Here is an 18,691-nt window from a genome sequence, read left to right as displayed (position 1 = left end):
GATGCCCCTATGCCAGGCGGAGGTCGCTCTCTCGAGGGAAAGAGAGGTGCGGGAGGGAAAAATTCGGCCGCGGCGGTCGGGGGTCGAAACTGCGTTATCCGCGCAAACCGCATGCGCGCGGTCCCGAGCGCCGGGCAGCGGCTCGCACTCGCCGAGGGTGCTGCTGACTGTGAGCGGGGAACGGGCGGAAGTCGTCGGCCGGACGATTGGGGAAGGACGCGCGCGCGCGCTGGACCGCGCTGGAATCGAACGCGAGAGCGCACATCTGTGTCGACCTCAGATCAGGCGAGACAACCCGCTGAATTTAAGCATATCACTAAGCAGAGGAAAAGGAACCAACAGGGATTCCCTGAGTAGCTGCGAGCGAAACGGGACCTAGCCCAGCACCGAATCCCCCGTCCTTGCAGGCGGTCGGGAAATGTGGTGTATGGGAGGCAACGTTCCCGGGAGTTTGCGACGGTGCAAGTCCCCTTTGACAGGGGTTGTCCCAGAGTGGGTTCCAGGCCCGTCTCCGCCGTTGCGCGCCCGGGACGAAGCCTCCCGTGAGTCGGGTTGCTTGAGAGTGCAGCCCTAAGTGGGTGGTAAACTCCATCTAAGGCTAAATACGACCGAGAGACCGATAGTCAACAAGTACCGTGAGGGAAAGTTGAAAAAAACTTTGAAGAGAGAGTTCAAGAGTACGTGAAACCGCTTAGAGTAAAACGGGTGGGCCCTCGGAGCTCGAATGCGGTGGGATTCAGTCTCCGGACGACTGCCGAGCTGGCGGCGTCGGGTAAACGGCTCCTCTCGGGGGGCTGTTCCGGCTGCCAGTGCGCGGACGCGGTCTCCGGGGTGCGCACTTTCCACCGCCGGTAGAACGCCGCGACGGACGCGGGTCAATGGGAAAAGTATGACTTTGAGTCCGGCTCTGGAGGTGCCCTGCTCGTCTCCTCGGGGACGGTTCGCGGGAGTTATACCTTGCCGTGCACGAAGAGTTCGTCACCCCGTCCAGGCCCCATGGGCTTCTCCCGGCTGTCGGGAGGCCCGAACGATGACGCCCTCTGGAATCGGAGCGGAGGACCCGCTGGGCAAGCTTGTCGCCTCTCGTTGTCCGGGTTGGTCCCGTGGCGGCGGGCTGGCGGCGAGAAGCCGGGCGAGCGAGGAGTTCTCCCGCGGAGGCGCTATCGTGGTTTGCGGCGAGTAGGTCGGTAACCCACCCGACCCTTCTTGAAACACGGACCAAGGAGTCTAACATGTGCGCGAGTCAATGGGTCTCTCGAAACCCAATGGCGCAATGAAACGTGAAGGCCCTTCGCGGGCCGCGTTGCGATCCCGGACCGCACAGGGGTTCGGGCGCAGCAACGGCCCGTCCCAGGCGCTCACTTGTCGCCGGGGCGGAGCGAGAGCGCACACATTGGCACCCGAAAGATGGTGAACTATGCCCGGGCAGGACGAGGCCAGAGGAAACTCTGGTGGAGGTCCGAAGCGATTCTGACGTGCAAATCGATCGTCCGAACCGGGTATAGGGGCGAAAGACCAATCGAACCATCTAGTAGCTGCTTCCCTCCGAAGTTTCCCTCAGGATAGCTGGCACTCGATGGGAGAGCAGTCACACCTGGTAAAGCGAATGATTAGAGGCATTGGGGTCGAAACGTCCTCAACCTATTCTCAAACTTTCAAATGGTGTACTTGAGGCCTTCTGGGTTGAGGCCTCCCGCTGCGATGAGAGTGCCAAGTGGGCCACTTTTGGTAAGCAGAACTGGCGCTGTGGGATGAACCAAACGTCGGGGTAAGGCGCCCGAGTCGGGACACTCATGAGAACCCATGAAGGGTGTTGGTTGCTTAAGACAGCAGGACGGTGGCCATGGAAGTCGGAATCCGCTAAGGAGTGTGTAACAACTCACCTGCCGAAGCAACTAGCCCCAAAATGGATGGCGCTCTAGCGTCGCGCCTATCCCCGGCCGTCGCTGGCAGAGTAGCACGAACAGTGGGGGTGCTAAGCCGCGACGAGTAGGAGGGCCGCAGCGGTGGGCGTTGAAGGTGTCGGGCGCGAGCCCGCCTGGAGCCGCCGCTGGTGCAGATCTTGGTGGTAGTAGCAAATACTCAAGTGAGAACCTTGAGGACTGAAGTAGAGAAGGGTTCCATGTGAACAGGAGTTGAACATGGGTCAGTCGGTCCTTAGGGAAAGGAGAAATCCTTTCAGAAGCGGGCGCGTTTGTGCAGCTCTGTCTGTCGAATCGGAGACGCCCCGCTGCAACCGAAAGGGAATCGGGTTAACAGTCCCGAACCCGGCTACGGAGGTCGGTCCTTCGGGGCCCAGTGCGGCAACGCAAACCAGCTCGGAGACGCCGCTGGGAGCCCCGGGAAGAGTTTTCTTTTCTCTGTAAGGAGATCGAGTCCTTGGAATGGGTTCACCTCGAGATAGGGACGGTGGCTCCGTAGAGCAGTGCGGCTCTTGCGCTGTCCGGTGCGCTCCTGTCGGCCCTTGAAAATTCGAGTGAGGGAGTGTGATTTCCGAGCCGGACCGTACCCATATCCGCAGCAGGTCTCCAAGGTGAACAGCCTCTAGTCTCTAGACCAATGTAGGTAAGGGAAGTCGGCAAAACGGATCCGTAACCTTGGGAAAAGGATTGGCTCTGAGGGCTGAGCCGGTCGGGCTGGGGTCCAGAAGCAGGAATGGCACTGCACCGGGACTGGGCAAGGCTCGCCGCCGTCAAAAGCGGTGCGGCCGAGCCCGGACCAGCGTCGGGACCTTCCTGTGGAAAGCCACAGCTGTGCTTGTTCCCGGGGCTTTGTGCCGGAGGTTCTTGCTTCGGCCGGCAGAAAACAGCCAACTCAGAACTGGCACGGACCGGGGGAATCCGACTGTCTAATTAAAACAAAGCATTGCGAGGGCCAGCATTGGTGCTGACGCAATGTGATTTCTGCCCAGTGCTCTGAATGTCAACGTGAAGAAATTCAAAAAAGCGCGGGTAAGCGGCAAGGGTAACTATGACTCTCTTGTCCTGTGATCAGATGTCTAAAGGAAACTTAAGCTAAGACAGATCACCAGAATCGCAGGGACAAGCGCCACATTTTCCTGCTCCGAGCCTCCTGATCCGGCATAGGATAGCCGAGGACTCGGGCGATTCGTGAGGTCGCCATATCCAAGAGGGAAATTGGGGCAGGCATTGCTTTGAACCTGAGATCCCTCGGACACTCTGTCCATGCCGCCAGGAGAGGAGGCGATAGAGCGACGAGCTGGTAGTGTGTGCGGGAAACCTTGAAGGCAGTTTCCGTTGTCTAGTTACTGGCTGAGGGCAATGTGAAGCTGCGGAACTTGCGGGTTGTGGAAACACTCTCACCTGGCCGTGGTCAGATCTATACCCAGTCCGACGTCACTCCCACCTCCCCGTGGTGCCTGCCGGACCCTACAGTGAACCCAGCTGTAGGTGACCGAGAGGAGTGACAACCCAGAGCTAGTAAGGCCCGAGCCTGCAGGCCCTAAACCAGTGGGTGCCTTGGCTAGAGCCAAACGTTGGGTCCGGTTGGCCACTCTGGGACCCGCAGCCAGGGCTAATCAAGCCCAGGCCCACCGCCAAGGGAACGCCGGAGGGTGCTTTTATTAGACCAGGTCGGTTGCGGCGGCAACCGGCAGGGTGACCCTGGCTGCACCGGATAGAAAACATGGATGACCAAGCTTGACCGCCGAGGAAACGAACGGATGACGTGGCTGAGAGGCTAAGCCGAATCCACCGCCCTACGAAAAGGTGCCCCTTGCCACCCATGGGTGTCAGGGGAGGCGCGGTGCATAGGGTGCACGGTGCCCGGCCAGGAGATGAAGGCCGCAATGAAGGAAACCGCATTGGCTCTATTCCAGAGGCCTTCCTTCCTTCCAGCATAGGAGGCCAACTGGTATCCGTTTGGGGGTGTTTTTTCGACCAGCCACCGTCTGTTGGAATGGTTTTTCACCCCCAGTTCCGGACCAGGGCAACGTCCGCAACCGGGGATGGAATGCGGCCGGGGGGTAGTACTGCGAGGGAGTGGGCTAACAGGTTTGTTTGTAACGCCCAGGCAGTGAAACCCCCCACACATGGCGCCTCCTTGAATGTCGGGCATACCGGGCACCTAAGACCGCCCTCCCCGTGATGTCTATGGGCTAAAAGGGTGGTTCGCAAAACGGGTTGATGGGGTTGCCAGCCCCTCGACCTAGAATCACTTGGCCCTGACAATCAAAGAAAGAATAAAGAAAGCGGGCGCCGAGTGGCGGTCGCACCAAGTATTGGTGGGGATGAGGCGCATACCCCCGGCTCGTCTGGGGGGCTCTGTGCTCCCCCTGTGAACGCTGGACATGGATTCACTTGTGAGGCATGCGAGAAATGGCTGCCCACAGAAAGAGGTCTCAAGATCCACGTATCCCGTATGCACAGAAAACAGGCTTGTTCTGGCATGGAAGAGGAAAGGGCGCCAACAGCCAAGAGCTCCAAATCGCAACGGCCTAACGTCAACAAAGTCGAGGCAACCAAAAAAGTGTCCAAAAAGAAAATGTCGAACTCGAGAGCATGCGACGCCGGCATCCGCCCCGGCAAGCGGAACGAGCGCGACTCCGAAGCCCGACTGTGTGGGGCCGAGGTGGAGCGCTCCGAGGCGACAGTGACTGAGGCTCAGGTGACCGAGTCTCAACAAAGAAAAAGAAAAAGTGACAATGATGTTGGTCAGGTTAATGACGACCCGACGCAATCTGGACCGGTCTCCCCCGGCCTTCCAGATGCTGGAGAGGGTGCCAATGGGCCTCATCAGCCGTCAGTCTGGGAGGGTACGGGAGCACGACCGAAGGGCAGGCGGGTGACTCCGAAGCCTGTCACGGAGATGGTTCGCTCCTCCGAAGCTGCGTTCTGCAGCAACGGAATTGAAGTTGGAGAGGAACCACCCGACCAAGGACGCTCCGAAAGGGAGACGGGGAGTCAAGACTGCAATCAGCACCACACGTGCCCAGAGTGTGGGAGGGCAGTTACGAAAAAGGTCGGACTGAGTCTCCACAGGCGTAAAGCTCACTATGAAGAATACAATCGGGCGATTGACGTCACTCGGAGCAGGCCGAGATGGACGGAAGAAGAGGAGTACTTGATGGCAAGATTAGAGGCTGATCTAACCCTTACGGGTGCCAAGCGCAACATCAACGAGCTGCTGGCAAATCGCCTCAATGAGCGATCGTTCGATTCCATCAAGTCCCATCGCAAGAGCCCCCGCTACAAAGAGCTGGTCGTAAAACTTCGGTCACGGCTCGCCAGCGGGGGCGGTGATTGCGGGGCCCCTGAGACCATCTCAGGGTGCACTCCTCCGCCCTCCCAGCCTACCGTCAATCAGACGAGGGAGGCCATCGAAGAGGAGCTCCGAGCTCTGGTGGCAAAACCACCGCCAACCGAATACGATGGCTCCCGGCTTTGGGAAATAGTGCAGCGGTACCTTGGAGGACAGACCAGTCGGAGTGGCTTAAGTACCGCCATAAACAACTATGTGCGAGAAGCCCTCCAAAAAGACCGCCAGAAGAAAGGTAGGTCTCGACCCCGACCGCCAAGAAAACCCGAGAGTAGGCGCAAGGCGAAGAAACGCCTCTATGCTCAAACGCAAGAGCGCTTCAAGCGCAAACAAGTGCGCCCAGGAAATATTGGACGGCGAGGTCACGGCTGCGGTTGAAAATCCCCAAGTCTTTCTGGAAGAGTGGAGGTCGGTGATGGAATCGGTGCCCACGGGAACTGTCTCCGACGTAGTAGAGCACGAGGTGGAAAAACAAATGATAAATCCCTATGGAACAATCACTGCCAGGGAGATCAAGGCAGCAATGCCATCCCCTGGTTCGGCCGCTGCACCTGATGGTCTCAGTGGGAAGGAACTGCGGAATGTCCCGATGGCCACTCTCCGAGTGCTGCTAAACAACATGCAGCTGCTCGAGCGGCTTCCGGCTTGTCTGCGGAGCGCGAGAACAGTGTTAATCCCCAAAAGGATGGGTGCCTCGCGCGCTGCGGACTTCAGGCCGATCACCATGTCGTCAATCATCGTACGACTGTTACACAGAGTGTATGCCGCGAGGATTTTGTCAGAGGTGAAATTGGACCATCGCCAAAGGGCATTGATCCCAGTTGACGGCTGCGCAGAAAACGTCATGGTGCTAGCAGCGGCGCTTGAGGAAGCTAAACGCGGAATCAGGCCCTTGTGTATGGCATCATTAGACGTGGCGAAAGCGTTTGACCGAGTTACCCTTCCTGCGATCCTAAGGGGTCTGCGCCGAAAAGGGATATGTGACGAGTTTGTCGAGTACGTCAAGGAGTTCTACGTCACATCCTCAACAGTGCTCAGCTACGACGACACCAGTTTGCTAGTACATCCCACCGTAGGGGTCCGACAAGGAGATCCGCTGTCACCCCTGTTGTTCAATCTGGTGGTCGATGAATGGTTAGAGACCTGTGACCCAAACATCAACTTCTCAGGCAAAGACCTGAAAGTGGGAGCAATGGCGTTTGCCGACGACATCGTCGTCATGGCATCCACGCCACGAGGTCTGCAGGAGCAGTTGAGCAGCCTCGAAAGATTTTTGTCAGAGAGGGGACTACATCTCAACCCCTCCAAGTCACTGTCGCTCACACTCCTGCCGAGTGGGAGAAGAAAAGTTGTGAAAGTGGACGGTACTCACACCTACCATCTCAACGGTGAAGCCATCCCCAAAGCCGATACATCTGGCACGTGGCGCTACCTTGGGTTGCGTTACACAGCAACGGGGATGCAGAAACTCCGGGTTGAAGGAGAAATGAAGACCCTGCTGGCTAGGGTGTCTAAAGGCCCCTTGAAGCCACAGCAGAGGATGGTAATACTGAAGTAATACCTGTTGCCGAGAGTTTACCACCGTTTGGTGTTGGGGCCAATATCCGCGAAGCTGCTCTCGGGGATTGACAAAATGGTGCGTGCCGCGGTCCGGCGGTGGCTAGCGCTTCCGCACGACGTCCCGCTGGGGTTTTTCCACTCAGAGGTAAAGCATGGTGGACTGGGCATCCCCTGCCTGCGTACTATAATACCAGGCCTACGCGTCCGACGGCTCCAACGTCTTGGTGACTCCGACAGCCCGTTGTGTCGGCAAGCAGCCGCCGGAGCGTATGTGGGGCAATGTCTGGGCCTGGCCAGGCGACTCTCAGAGTACCGCGGCAAGACCATCCGCACCAAGGAGTGCCATACCTTCTGGAGAGACACTCTACACAGTAGCGCCGACGGGGCGGCACTGAAGGGGTGCAGTAATGCACCGGGAAGTACGGCGTGGCTCGGGGAGGGTACCACCTTCCTCCAAGGCAAGGAGTACATCAACCTTGTAAAAATCCATATAAACGCCCTTCCCACACCTCAGAGGCTACAGCGCGGTCGCAACGGTGAAACGACCTGCCGCGCGAAGTGTCAATTCATTGAGAACATGGGGCACATCCTTCAGAAATGCAAGCGTGCCCACTACGAGCGCATCAGGCGCCACAATGTGATAGCCAAGTACCTTGCAAAACGGTTGCGCGAGAAGGAGTTCGAAGTGTTGGAGGAGCCTCACTACTCGACTGTGCTAGGAACCAGGAAGCCTGACCTGGTGATTAAGAGCGACGACCAGGCAATCATTCTGGATGTACAGGTAGTCGGGACGAGGGTGCCCCTGGAAGAGGCATATCAAGAGAAAGCTAGGAAGTACAGGGAGCCCTCGCTCTTGGCCCTGGTGCAGGGCAACAGCCCAAAGACCCCGATAGTGCGGAGTGTCACCATGTCCTATCGTGGAGTCTGGTGCAGGGAAAGTGTAAGATCTCTTGTGGAACTGAGACTAACCAGGAACGATTTTAAAGTGATGACAGTCCGGTGCCTGCAGGGCGGGCTCAGGGCTTTCTGGGTGCACCAGCGGACGACCTCCGTTCGGTGATCGGGTAGCCACCGGGCAGAGTGACGCACACCCAGATCGCCAAGTCCTCATCAAACCGTCGCAGTGCGACAAAACGGGTACCCCTGCCCAAAATGAGGGAGTAAGACTGTCTATTTCCCCAGGGAGTTAGGCTATGAAAAAAAAATAGCCAGATGCCTCGTCATGTAATTAGTGACGCGCATGAATGGATTAACGAGATTCCAACTGTTCTATCTACTATCTAGCGAAACCACAGCCAAGGGAACGGGCTTGGCAAAATCAGCGGGGAAAGAAGACCCTGTTGAGCTTGACTCTAGTTTGACTCTGTGAAGAGACATGAGAGGTGTAGCATAAGTATCAGGTCGTGGGATACGGCCTCGCTTTTGCGGGGTCCTCGTGGCCGTCAGTGAAATACCACTACTCTGATCGTTTCTTTACTTACTCGGTGGAGCGGAAAGCGGACCATTGTGTTGTCCACGCTTCTAGCGCCAAGTGCGGGGGCCTCCGTGAACCTTCGGGCTTTGCGGAAGGCCTGCACGATCTGTTCCGAGGACAGTGTCAGGCGGGGAGTTCGAGAGCCGGCTCTCGAACTGAGCGGACGTGCGCTGCCGAGCTCCTGCTGCTGGGCATTCGAATTGGCTCGCGCTCTCCGCTAGGCCGGCTCTCTGTGTTTGCGCCCCGAGGGCGGGGCCCCTCGACGTCTGGGGCTGCCTTCTCGGGCCTCTTCATTGCGGTCCTGGCTGCCCGCTTGCGGTTTTTTCGCCGCTTTTTGCGGTTCTGCCGCTTTTTGCCCTGCGCGGCCCTTGGCTGCCGCTCCTGCCTGCGCCGGCTGTGAAGAGGAGAAAGAGGTCCCTCTCTCGGTCCTCGGCGCTCTGCTGCGGCCTTGGGCTCTCTGAGAGCTTTCGGGGTGCCTCCTGCGGCCCCGGTTTTCCTTGCGGCGCTACCTGCGGTCGTCTCTTTCGTGGTCCGGGACTTTGTTCCGGGCCCGACTGCCTGCCGCCGCGGTTCCTGCCCTGGTTCGCGGCCTGGTTTCCTGCAGGGCCCCTCGACGCCCGGGGCTGCCTTCTCGGGCCTCCTCATTGCGGTCCTGGCTGCCCGCTTGTGGTTTTTTCGCCGCTTTTTGCGGTTCTGCCGCTTTTTGACCTGCGCGGCCCTTGGCTGCCGCTCCTGCCTGCGCCGGCTGTGAAGAGGAGAAAGAAGTCCCTCTCTCGGTCCTCGGCGCTCTGCTGCGGCCTTGGGCTCTCTGCGAGCTTTCGCGGCGCCTCCTGCGGCCCCGGTTTTCGCTGCGGCGCTACCTGCGGTCGTCTCTTTCGTGGTCCGGGACTTTGTTCCGGGCCCGACTGCCTGCCGCCGCGGTTCCTGCCCTGGTCCGCGGCCTGATTTCCTGCGCCGGCTTTCTGCTGCGGGGCCTGCAGGTGGGCGTTTAGCGCTTCGGCTCACCGCGGTTTTCGACCGCGCCGGCTCCCTTTTTTTTTTTGGGACGCCGGCGTTTTTTCATCGCTTTGCGCGGAGCCCGGACTTTGGCTCGCGCTCTGGGGCCTTGCCCTTGCGGGCCCTGCGTTTTTCCTCGCATTGTTCCGGTGGTGGTCGGGGCTCGCCTCGGTCGCTGCCAATGCCATGAGCGCTTCGCGCTCTCCTCCTTCTGCGTCGCCCCCTCGGGCGAATTCACCTCATGAGATAGTACATCGGCTCTCCCCGGACGCGACCATCGACCCGGGCGTTGCGACCGACTCCTCAAGGTCACCTTTCTCCGAGACCGGGGACGCTCTTCTGGCGGCGTTACCGGACCAGGTTGCGGCCGCGCAGCTGCCTACTGCGTCTCGATCAGTCTCCGGCCCTTCTGCTGAGGCGGCGGCGTCGCCTTCGGGGGCTGCCCCGGGCTCCCCACGACCTCGAGCCCCGGGCTTGTCTGCGGGCCCACTCCCGGCGTCGCTCGTTTCAGGTCTGGCCTGCGAGGCGCCGCGGCCCCCGCCCGCTGTTTCGCCTGGTGCCGGGGCTGCCTCTGAGGACGCCGCGGCTCGCTTGGACCTGGCGTTCTCGGTCCTCCCCGACTTCGAGGCGGTGACGCGCCTACAAGAGCGCCTCACGAGCTTCTTGAACCTGGACAAGAACAAGATACCTGTCCAGGCCCGCACCCATATTTCCCAGCTCTTTGGGGAGCTGGTGCTTCGATGTGCGGACTACCGTGCCCTGGCCTCGGACGCCCGCGGACGCGCCGAGGTCCTTCGGGCGATGTGGTCGGCTGAACGGAGGGAGTGTTCGGACGCCAGGGCTCGGGCGTTTGCTGCGGAGGCGCGCCTTGCGGTGCCTGCCTCGCCCCTCGTGCGTCCGGTTCCTGTGGAGGCTTCGCGGACTCACACGTTTGCGGACGTCTTGCGTGGCTCTTCCTCCCGGGACCCTGCTGCGTCACCTCCAGCGGCGTCTTCATCTCCCCAGCGGCAAGTCCACACACCTCACGTCGCTTTCCTTTCTTCCGCGCCCGAGGCGAACGTCTCGCCTCGTGACCTCATTGCGACTCTTAAGGCAAACATTGTTCCCGAGGACGCGGGTATCGGCCCCGTCACTTTGCGCCAGACGAATGCGGGAGTAACGGTTCTGGCTCGAGATCGTCAGACTGTAGACAATTTGCGCGCCGCAGTCCAACAAAACGAGACGACGCGAGCGGTGATGTCGATTAGGGTCGCGGAGCGGCGCAAACCGCAGATCCGGGTTTATGGCGTTGACCCGGATGTTCCGGACGATGCGGTTCTCGATCACATGGCCGCTAAAAATCCCGCCCTCCAAATAGATCCTCGCACTGCGCGCCGTCGGCACACATTTCGGCAGAGGGACGGTGCCAAAACGCACATTATTTCTTTAGACCCTCCCACTTTCCGGCGTGTCATGGCAAAAGGTCAGGTGGTGATTGGATGGTCCTCGGCCTCTGTTGCCGAGGACTTACACGTCCCCATGTGCACCTTCTGTGCGACCTACGGACATTCGCGTCGCGGTTGTCCCTTGTCTGCCAACCCCGATCGCGCGGTGTGCACAAAGTGTGCCGCCGATCACGTCGCCGCGACTTGTTCGGTTCGTGCGGGGGACGCGGCCGTTGCCTGTGCGGAATGTAGGAGGGTCGGCCGTGAAGGTGACCCGCATCCTGCGGGTGCGGCTAGTTGTCCCATTTTGAGGGAGCGCGTGGCGAGATTGCGTGCCAGAACTGATTATGGCACTTAGCCTTTTTTCTTGCTCTGCGCTCGGGTGGGGAGCGGTGCACCTTTTTTCTTTTTTCTTTTCACACTTCCCTGCTGGGCTTTTCTGCCCAGCGGTCGTGCCTGTCTTTGTTTTTTCATGCGTTTCCTTTTTCCTTTTCGGTAGGGTGTTCACTGCTTTCTTTTGCCAAACTGCGCTATTTCCAAGTTCGCCTGTTTTTCGTAGTCATTTAATCTTTCCTTTTTATTTCGCTTTCCCTGCTGTTCTATCCTGTCGCATCTCTATACTCCTTTTGTGCGCTAGCTCCCCGCCCTTTCCTTTTATTCAGTTATTATTTTTCCTTCACTTGTCTTTCCTTATATTGTCTTATTTTCTTCCCGTTTGTACCTCCTTTGGACCCTTTCCTTTTAATTATGCGTTCCCCGCTTTTCTGTCCTGTCGCATTTCTATGCTCGTTTTGTGCGCTGTCTCCCCGCCCGCCGCTCTTTTTATTCTGTTACTATTTTCTTCTTCTCGCCACGTCGCTTCCCTCCTTCATTGCTTTTCGGCCCTGTTGCCTTTCCTTCTTTTGACCTTTTTGCATACAGTTTGCGCCTCCTTTGTGCGCCTGCAGTGTCCTATTTACTTTTTGTTTTTTCATTCGGTTTTTTCGTTTTTTACTCGTTTTTCTTTTAACAATGGCTAGCCATTTCTCGTTCTCTTTCATACAAGCCAACCTCGATCACTGCAGACGCGCAAATGGTGCCCTTGTTGCCCGATTAGAGGAGGGAGGGTTTGATTTTGCCATCCTTTCAGATCCCTATGTCAGGGACGGCAGCATTGCTTCTGTTCCCCGCGAATGGGCGTGCTTTGCCGCTTCCGACGGTCCGCGCTGTGCGGTTTTGTCTCGCCGTCCCCGCTTCGATCTTTTCCCGATCTATGTCTCCTCTCGCGTAGTGGCACTTAGTTGCACGGCTTCGTCCGGCTCTTTTCTTTTGGTCAGCATTTATGCGCCGCCACACTCCCCCATGGCCCCTGTTTTAGCCGAAATCTCGCATGTTTTCTTGCTCGCGCCCAACACACCGGCTGTGGTGGCTGGAGATTTCAACGCGAAACACGAAGTTTGGGGTCCGGGGATGTGCGACGCGCGGGGCGGCGAGCTGTTGCGCTTTGCCACTGCAAACGACCTCCTAGTTCTTAACGACCCTGCCTCCCCACCCACCTACACTACAAAGTATACGGACAGCTGGATAGATGTTACACTGGCCAGTCCAGCTTTAGCGCTCGGTGCCTTTAGTTGGACTGTTGCAACCACCGAGACGTTTTCCGAACACCAACACATTGAGGTCCGTGTGGGGTTGGGGGATGCGCCTCGAGAGCGAGTTTTGACGGGTCGGGGTCTCTCTCGTGTCGTCGCTTCTCTGCAAGGTTCCCGTTTCTTTTCCGCTGTTCTTGGCGCCGATTTTCGTTCGCCGCGCGCTTTAGATCTTGTGGTGGACCGCTTTCACGCACTTTACGATCAGATGCGCAGGCGCCATTCATCGGTGCTTCGTCCCCACCAGTCCGCACGCGGTGCGATTCAGTGGTGGACGCCAGAATTGCAGTTAGAGCGAAAGCGCGTTCGTGCTCTGCGCCGCCGGTACCAGCGGGCGCGCCATCCCTTTGTCCGCGCTGTTAACCGCGTGACTTTTAGTGCGGCTCTGGCAGATTTTCGGAATCGCGTTGCGGCGGCGCGAGAGGCGGCGGCGCGGGATCTTGCGAGAGAGGCGACACTTCACAACTTGTACGGCCGGCCCTTTCAGCGGGCTTTTGGCCGTCTTCGCGGGCCGCCCATCTTGCCTCCCGTTTTGAGACAGGATGGCACCTTGACGGAATCCGTGTTGGAGTCTGCCAGGGTACTTTTGGACGAGCAAGTGTCCTGCGATGCCACCGACGAGGACACGCCTGCGCATGTGGCGGTGCGCGCCGTGGCTGCTCGGCCCGATTTGGGCGGTCCTGACGATGTGCCGTTCTCGTTTGGCGAGGTCGAGATGGCGATCTCCCTCGTCCGGATGGGGACGGCATCGGGTCTGGATCAGATCGGCCCTCGCGCGCTCCGTGCACTGTGGGCCTGTTTTCCAAATTTTTTCTTATTTCTCTATAACAGTGCACTGCGCCTTGGCCACTTTCCCCGAATTTGGCGGAGGGGGAGAATCATTTTCCTCCTCAAGCCCGGAAGACCGCCCGAGGCGGCGGCGTCTTATAGGCCAATTGTAATTAATTCTGCCGTGGGGAAGATCCTCGAGCGGTTGCTCTTTAATCGCATTTATCATTTTCTTGCCCGTTGCGGACTGCACCACGAGGCACAATTCGGTTTCACGAGAGGACGGGGGGCAGTTCAGGCCCTGCATGTTCTCGTCTCTAAATTGCGCGAATGCAGGGACGCCGGCCTGCACGTGCTGCTAATTTCCATTGATTTTCAGGGAGCTTTTGACAGCGTTTGGCACCCGCTGGTCCTGAGTTCGCTCGGTGACTGGGGGTGTCCGAGAAATCTCTGCGCGCTGCTCCGGTCGTTTCTATCTGACCGTGAGGTGGTGTACCGCTCTTTTGCGGGCGACGCGGTTGCGCGTCCCACCTTGGGCAGTCCGCAGGGATCCCCGCTGTCTCCCCTGTTGTGGAATGTTGTAGCGCGTGGCCTTTTGGCGGTGCCTATGCCGGAGGGTGTGTCGCTCCAGGCGTATGCGGACGACGTCGTCGTTCTTGTGCCTGGTTCCAATAGAAAGGAGCTCGAGCGTTTGGCGGACGATGCTCTCGGCCGAGTCGCTGCATGGGCGAGGGGTGCGCGTATCACCATCTCGCGAGAGAAGACGGTGTGCGTTCTTTTTTCTCCTCCTAGGAGGGGAATGGGAAACACAATGCCAGCAGTCCGCCTTGACGGTGTTCGCCTGCCTTTCAGGTCCACTGTCAAGGTGTTGGGCGTCGTCTTCGACCGCACCCTTTCTTTCATTCCCCATGCAGAGAGGCTCAAGGAGCGTGCTGAGACGCTCTCCGCCCGCCTGGCGACTTTCTTGCGGATTAGCGGCACGCCGCCGCCTGCCCGTCTGAGGGTGCTTTACCGCCAGGTCGTGCTCCCCACGCTTGTGTACGCTTCGCCCGTCTGGTGGACTGAGCGTCCCCATTCGGGTCTTTGCGCCCGCCTTGTGTCTGTGCAGCGGTCCCCGCTTTTGGTGTTGGCGGGGGCTTATTCCACGACGAGTACGCGGGCGTGTCAGATCCTTCTGCACGCCCCGCCTTTAGCGATCGAACTCGATAGACTAAACGCGGAATTCGACCTCTTTTCCCGTGGGCGCGACGTCGCTTTTGGGACGAGGACGTTTCGCGCTGTCGAGGTTCAGCAGCCGTTCGACATCTCCACACGGCATCCATCGGAGGTTGTGGCTTTCAAGCACCGTCGTTTGGACGTGGGGGCGGCGGCGGCTTTGGCGTTGTCGCAGGCGTACCACGTTTATACTGATGGTGCTTACACCTCCGTAGCTGCGGGCGCCGCTTTTGTGGCGTTCGACCCGCGTGGCCGCCTCCGGGCGGTCGGCCGTTTTCGGGTTGAAGGTGCGTCGGGTCCATACTGGCCAGAGGTTGTGGCGTTTGAGGAGGCGGTGCAGTATGTCCGTTCCCTTCCGGGAACGGTGCCGGTGCATTTTTATACAGATTCTTTGTCTTTACTTTCGGCCCTTGCTGTTTTAAAAACAACAGTATTGGAAATCGACCGAATTAAGGTCGCACTGACGTCGGTGGCGGAGCGCAGGCCGCTTGCTCTGTTTCTTGTCCCGGCGCACGCTGGTGTTTTGGGAAATGAATTGGCGGACATTGTGGCTTCGCGAGCGAGTCGCTCCCCTCGTGTGCGACAAGTGTTTCGCTCGCGCGCGAGTATTCGTCATATTTTCCACGAGGTGGTAAGATCAAAGTGGGCAGTATGGTGGAGAGAGAATCACGAGGGGACTGGCATATTTACTTGGGTTCCCGATGCCCTATCCCTGCCCGATTCTTTTCCACCACCGCGTCCCCTCGTGACACTTATTACTGGCCACGGTCGCTTCCCTGCTTATCTGCATAGATTTGGTCTTGCGGCGTCTTCTCAATGCCCTTGCGGTGCCCCTGTAGGGGACGTCCCACATTATTTGACGGATTGTCCTCTGACACGCACGTTGGTGGCACGATTGCCCTCACCACCTCGGGACAACCAACCTACAGTATCCCACTGGCGTGGTTGGTTAGAGGACCGCCGATCCTGTGCCCTACTATTGCAAATCGTGGCCACAGTTAGCCAGGCTCTACCGAACTATGTCCGAGGTAGACAATATTTTTTTTTTTTCCTTTTCTCTTTTTCTTTCTATTCTAACTTTTCGATTACTGTTCTCCAGTGCACATCAGTGACTGTGTGCACTGTTTTTTTTTATATTATTAAACAATTTTGTGCCCCACTTTATCGAGGGCGCGTCTGAGAGGCGCCCTCGCTTAGTTTTTTTTTTTTTTTTTTGAGTACTGTTATGCAGTGCACATCAGTGCCTGTGTGCACTGTTCTTTTTGTGCTGTGCATCTATGCGGTGCGCTTTTTGCTGGGGTTTCGTGGCTTCTCGGAGGGGCCCTTCTGGCCACATGAGGTGGACATTTTCGTGTCCGCCCCTTCGGGGGCCACGTGCCTCAGTTTTAATGGTTTTTTTTTTTTTGGAGGGTGTGTGAATGTGTTTTCTTTCTATATCTTTCTTTATTTTTTTTTTATCTCATTTTCTTATTTTATTGTTGATGTTTTTTTTTTAGGTATGTTTGAAAGTGTTTTCTAGTATGTGTGTTTTTGTGTGCTTTGCTGTTTTTCTTTTGAGTGAATGTGTTTGCATTTCAGATTTTTTGTCTTTTTCATTCTCTGTCCTGTCGGGGCAGATTTTGTGTGCACTTTTCTCTTTTTTCTTGTGTATCTTCTTTCCTTCCTTTTTCAGATCATCCCGACACACTTTCTGCTGCCCGAGTTCCTGTCATCTGCTTTGTTCCTTCATTCTCATCTTTTTATTTATTTACTTTTTTTTCTTTTTTTTTCTCTTATTTTTTTTTCCTTTTTTTCCGTGTGTGTGTGTTTAATTTTTTTTTTATTTTGGGCACCATCATATTTTTATTAAAACTTTCTTCATCAATAAATCAGCTCGCGCGGGGATTTTATCATCCCTCTGTGCTCGTTGCGCCCTTAGGACACCATCGCGTCTACCGTGCCCACCATTTTATTTTTTCAATTGGCTTTTATACCAAATTACTTTTTTGGCCATTTCGGTCCTGTTCATTTTTCTTTGATTGGTTTAAGCCTGGTGATGCTCTGCAGGTACAGGCTACTTCTCATTCCACTTTATTTTTGCTGTTACTTTTCTGATTTTAGCCGGGAATGAGACTCCGATTGGGGCGGTACATCTGTCAAACGGTAACGCAGGTGTCCTAAGGCGAGCTCAGCGAGGACAGAAACCTCGCATAGAGCAAAAGGGCAAATGCTTGCTTGATCTTGAATTTCAGTACGATTCAAGACCGCGAAAGCGGGGCCCCTCGATCCTTTTGGCTTTAAGAGTTTTGCGCAAGAGGTGTCAGAAAAGTTACCACAGGGATAACTGGCTTGTGTCGGCCAAGCGTTCATAGCGACGTCGCTTTTTGATCCTTCGATGTCGGCTCTTCCAATCATTGCGAAGCAGAATTCGCCAAGCGTTGGATTGTTCACCCACTAATAGGGATCGTGAGCTGGGTTTAGACCGTCGTGAGACAGGTTAGTTTTACCCTACTGATGACTGGTCGTTGCGATAGTAATTCTGCTCAGTGGGAGAGGAACCGCAGATTCGGACACTTGGTTCACGTGCTTGGTCGAGAGACCAGTGGTGCGAAGCTACCATCCGTGAGATTACGACTGAACGCCTCTAAGTCAGAATCCCGTCTAAGCACTGCAACGATATCGTGTGCGCTTGCGGCGAAACCAGTTGTTGGGCAAGTTGGTGCTGACGATGGTCCATAACAGCGCGACAGACGGGACAAAGAAGAGGAGACACAACACACAGCGCTGACTCACAACTAAAACGTTTATTGGCTGCCAGCCAGTATAAATACTGGCCTGGTGGCCGGGAAAAAAATACAAGCACGCATGACTTGCGTGATATCAAACATCGCCAGTTCATCAGACACGTGTCATCATACAAGAGTCATCAGTGCAAAATATCACCCCTACAGCAGGCACGAGTTTTCATTCACAATCAATGTAGCGGGTTTCCTTATCCGACAAGGCTACAGAGGGAGTGCTGATACACTGATCTGAAATCCTAGCTATCAGGTGGGCTTCTATTATTTCCGTAGTTTGCGAGTCGCGGTTCTTACCTAATACAGAGCATTCCTTGTAAAGGGGAAAACAATTTTTTGAGTCGTCGTTGTCTTCCTCGTCATCGTCATCTTCGTTGTCTTTGCAGTTTCTGCAATGTTTTGCTACGTGGCCTGTGATAGCGACACGAGAGACATTATATTGGTGCTCCCTTAATCTTTCGTTATCACATCGGCCAGTTTGGCCGATGTAACATTTGCCACATGACAGAGGTAGAGAGTAGATGACCCCTTCCCGGCAAGGCACGAATTGTTTCGCGTGCCTTATCAAGCAGCTGCGTGGTTCCAATCCTACTGAATTTACTTTTTTGACCAGGCTAGACAGTCGCTTAGGCGCCGAGAAGACAACTTCGACACCAGCATGTTTCCCAATTCTTTTCAAGTTATGCGAGACTTGGTGCAGATATGGTACTACGGCAATCTTTCTTTTCTTTTCCTCCTGTCTCGCTTCACCTATCTTATCCAGTCCGACCTTTTTCTTCAGTTTTTCTGCAACAGAACCCAAAACGTCTGCATGGTAGCCAGCCTTTGACAGGCGGTTAAGCTGGTTGGAGAAGCTGCGCTCCAACCAGTGCGCACAAGATTTCATTACAGCGTTGTAAAGCACGGAAAAAACGATCGCTCTCTTCACCAGCTTTGAATGAGCTGATGAAAAAGGTAAGAAAAAGGCAAGCCAAATGTACCCAGAGAGCGTTACACCGGAGGCCGAGTTTTGGGAAGGCCACTGGTCGCTCTCCGGGGCTCCGGCTGGCCTGAATCGCTGCAGCGTCAAATCGTCTGAAGACGACTTAGGTACCTGTCGTGGTGCTGTAAGTAGTAGAGCAGCCACCACACTGCGATCTATTGAGGCTTAGCCTGTTGTGTTATCTTCTTGTCCTTGTCTTTTTGTGCGCAGTACCCCCCTCCTTGTATTTACTCTGACTGGAAGGTTTGTCCGCAAACAGAAAAGATGGAACGTTCATCCTTCCTGAGAGATCGCAGCAGAAGGCGGGTACGACCCGTCTGTTGTTAGGGGCAAACGAAAAAAGCGTCGTCTACGGAGAGCGCGCGAGAGAGAGATGGAGGAGAGCGAACCCTTTTCGAGGGTCGCTGTTTGCGTGGCGGCGTCCTTACTTGGCCGCTGGGCAGACTTTGCTCCATCTGCGCTCAGACGACCTTGTCGGGCAGGTGGGCGGCTGAAGCAGTGGGCGAACGCGCGCTGCCGCAGAGAAAAATTTTTTTTTTCTTCTCCAGCGCTGAGCGAGCCAAAGACCCTGGCTCGGAGAGCCAGCGGAC

General features: G+C 56.5%; 2 pseudogenes; both read left to right on the top strand.

Moving 5' to 3' along the window:
• Positions 1–294: 294 nt before the first annotated feature.
• Positions 295–2,550, top strand: LOC144116872 (large subunit ribosomal RNA; annotated as a pseudogene).
• Positions 2,551–16,377: 13,827 nt separating this feature from the next.
• LOC144116873 (large subunit ribosomal RNA) lies at positions 16,378–17,226 on the top strand (annotated as a pseudogene).
• The last annotated feature ends 1,465 nt before the right edge of the window (positions 17,227–18,691 follow it).

This window comes from Amblyomma americanum, chromosome 1, assembly GCF_052857255.1.
Source record: "Amblyomma americanum isolate KBUSLIRL-KWMA chromosome 1, ASM5285725v1, whole genome shotgun sequence".
In the NCBI taxonomy this organism is placed as follows: Eukaryota; Metazoa; Arthropoda; class Arachnida; order Ixodida; family Ixodidae; genus Amblyomma; species Amblyomma americanum.
This window is presented reverse-complemented; position numbering and strand designations above follow the sequence as displayed.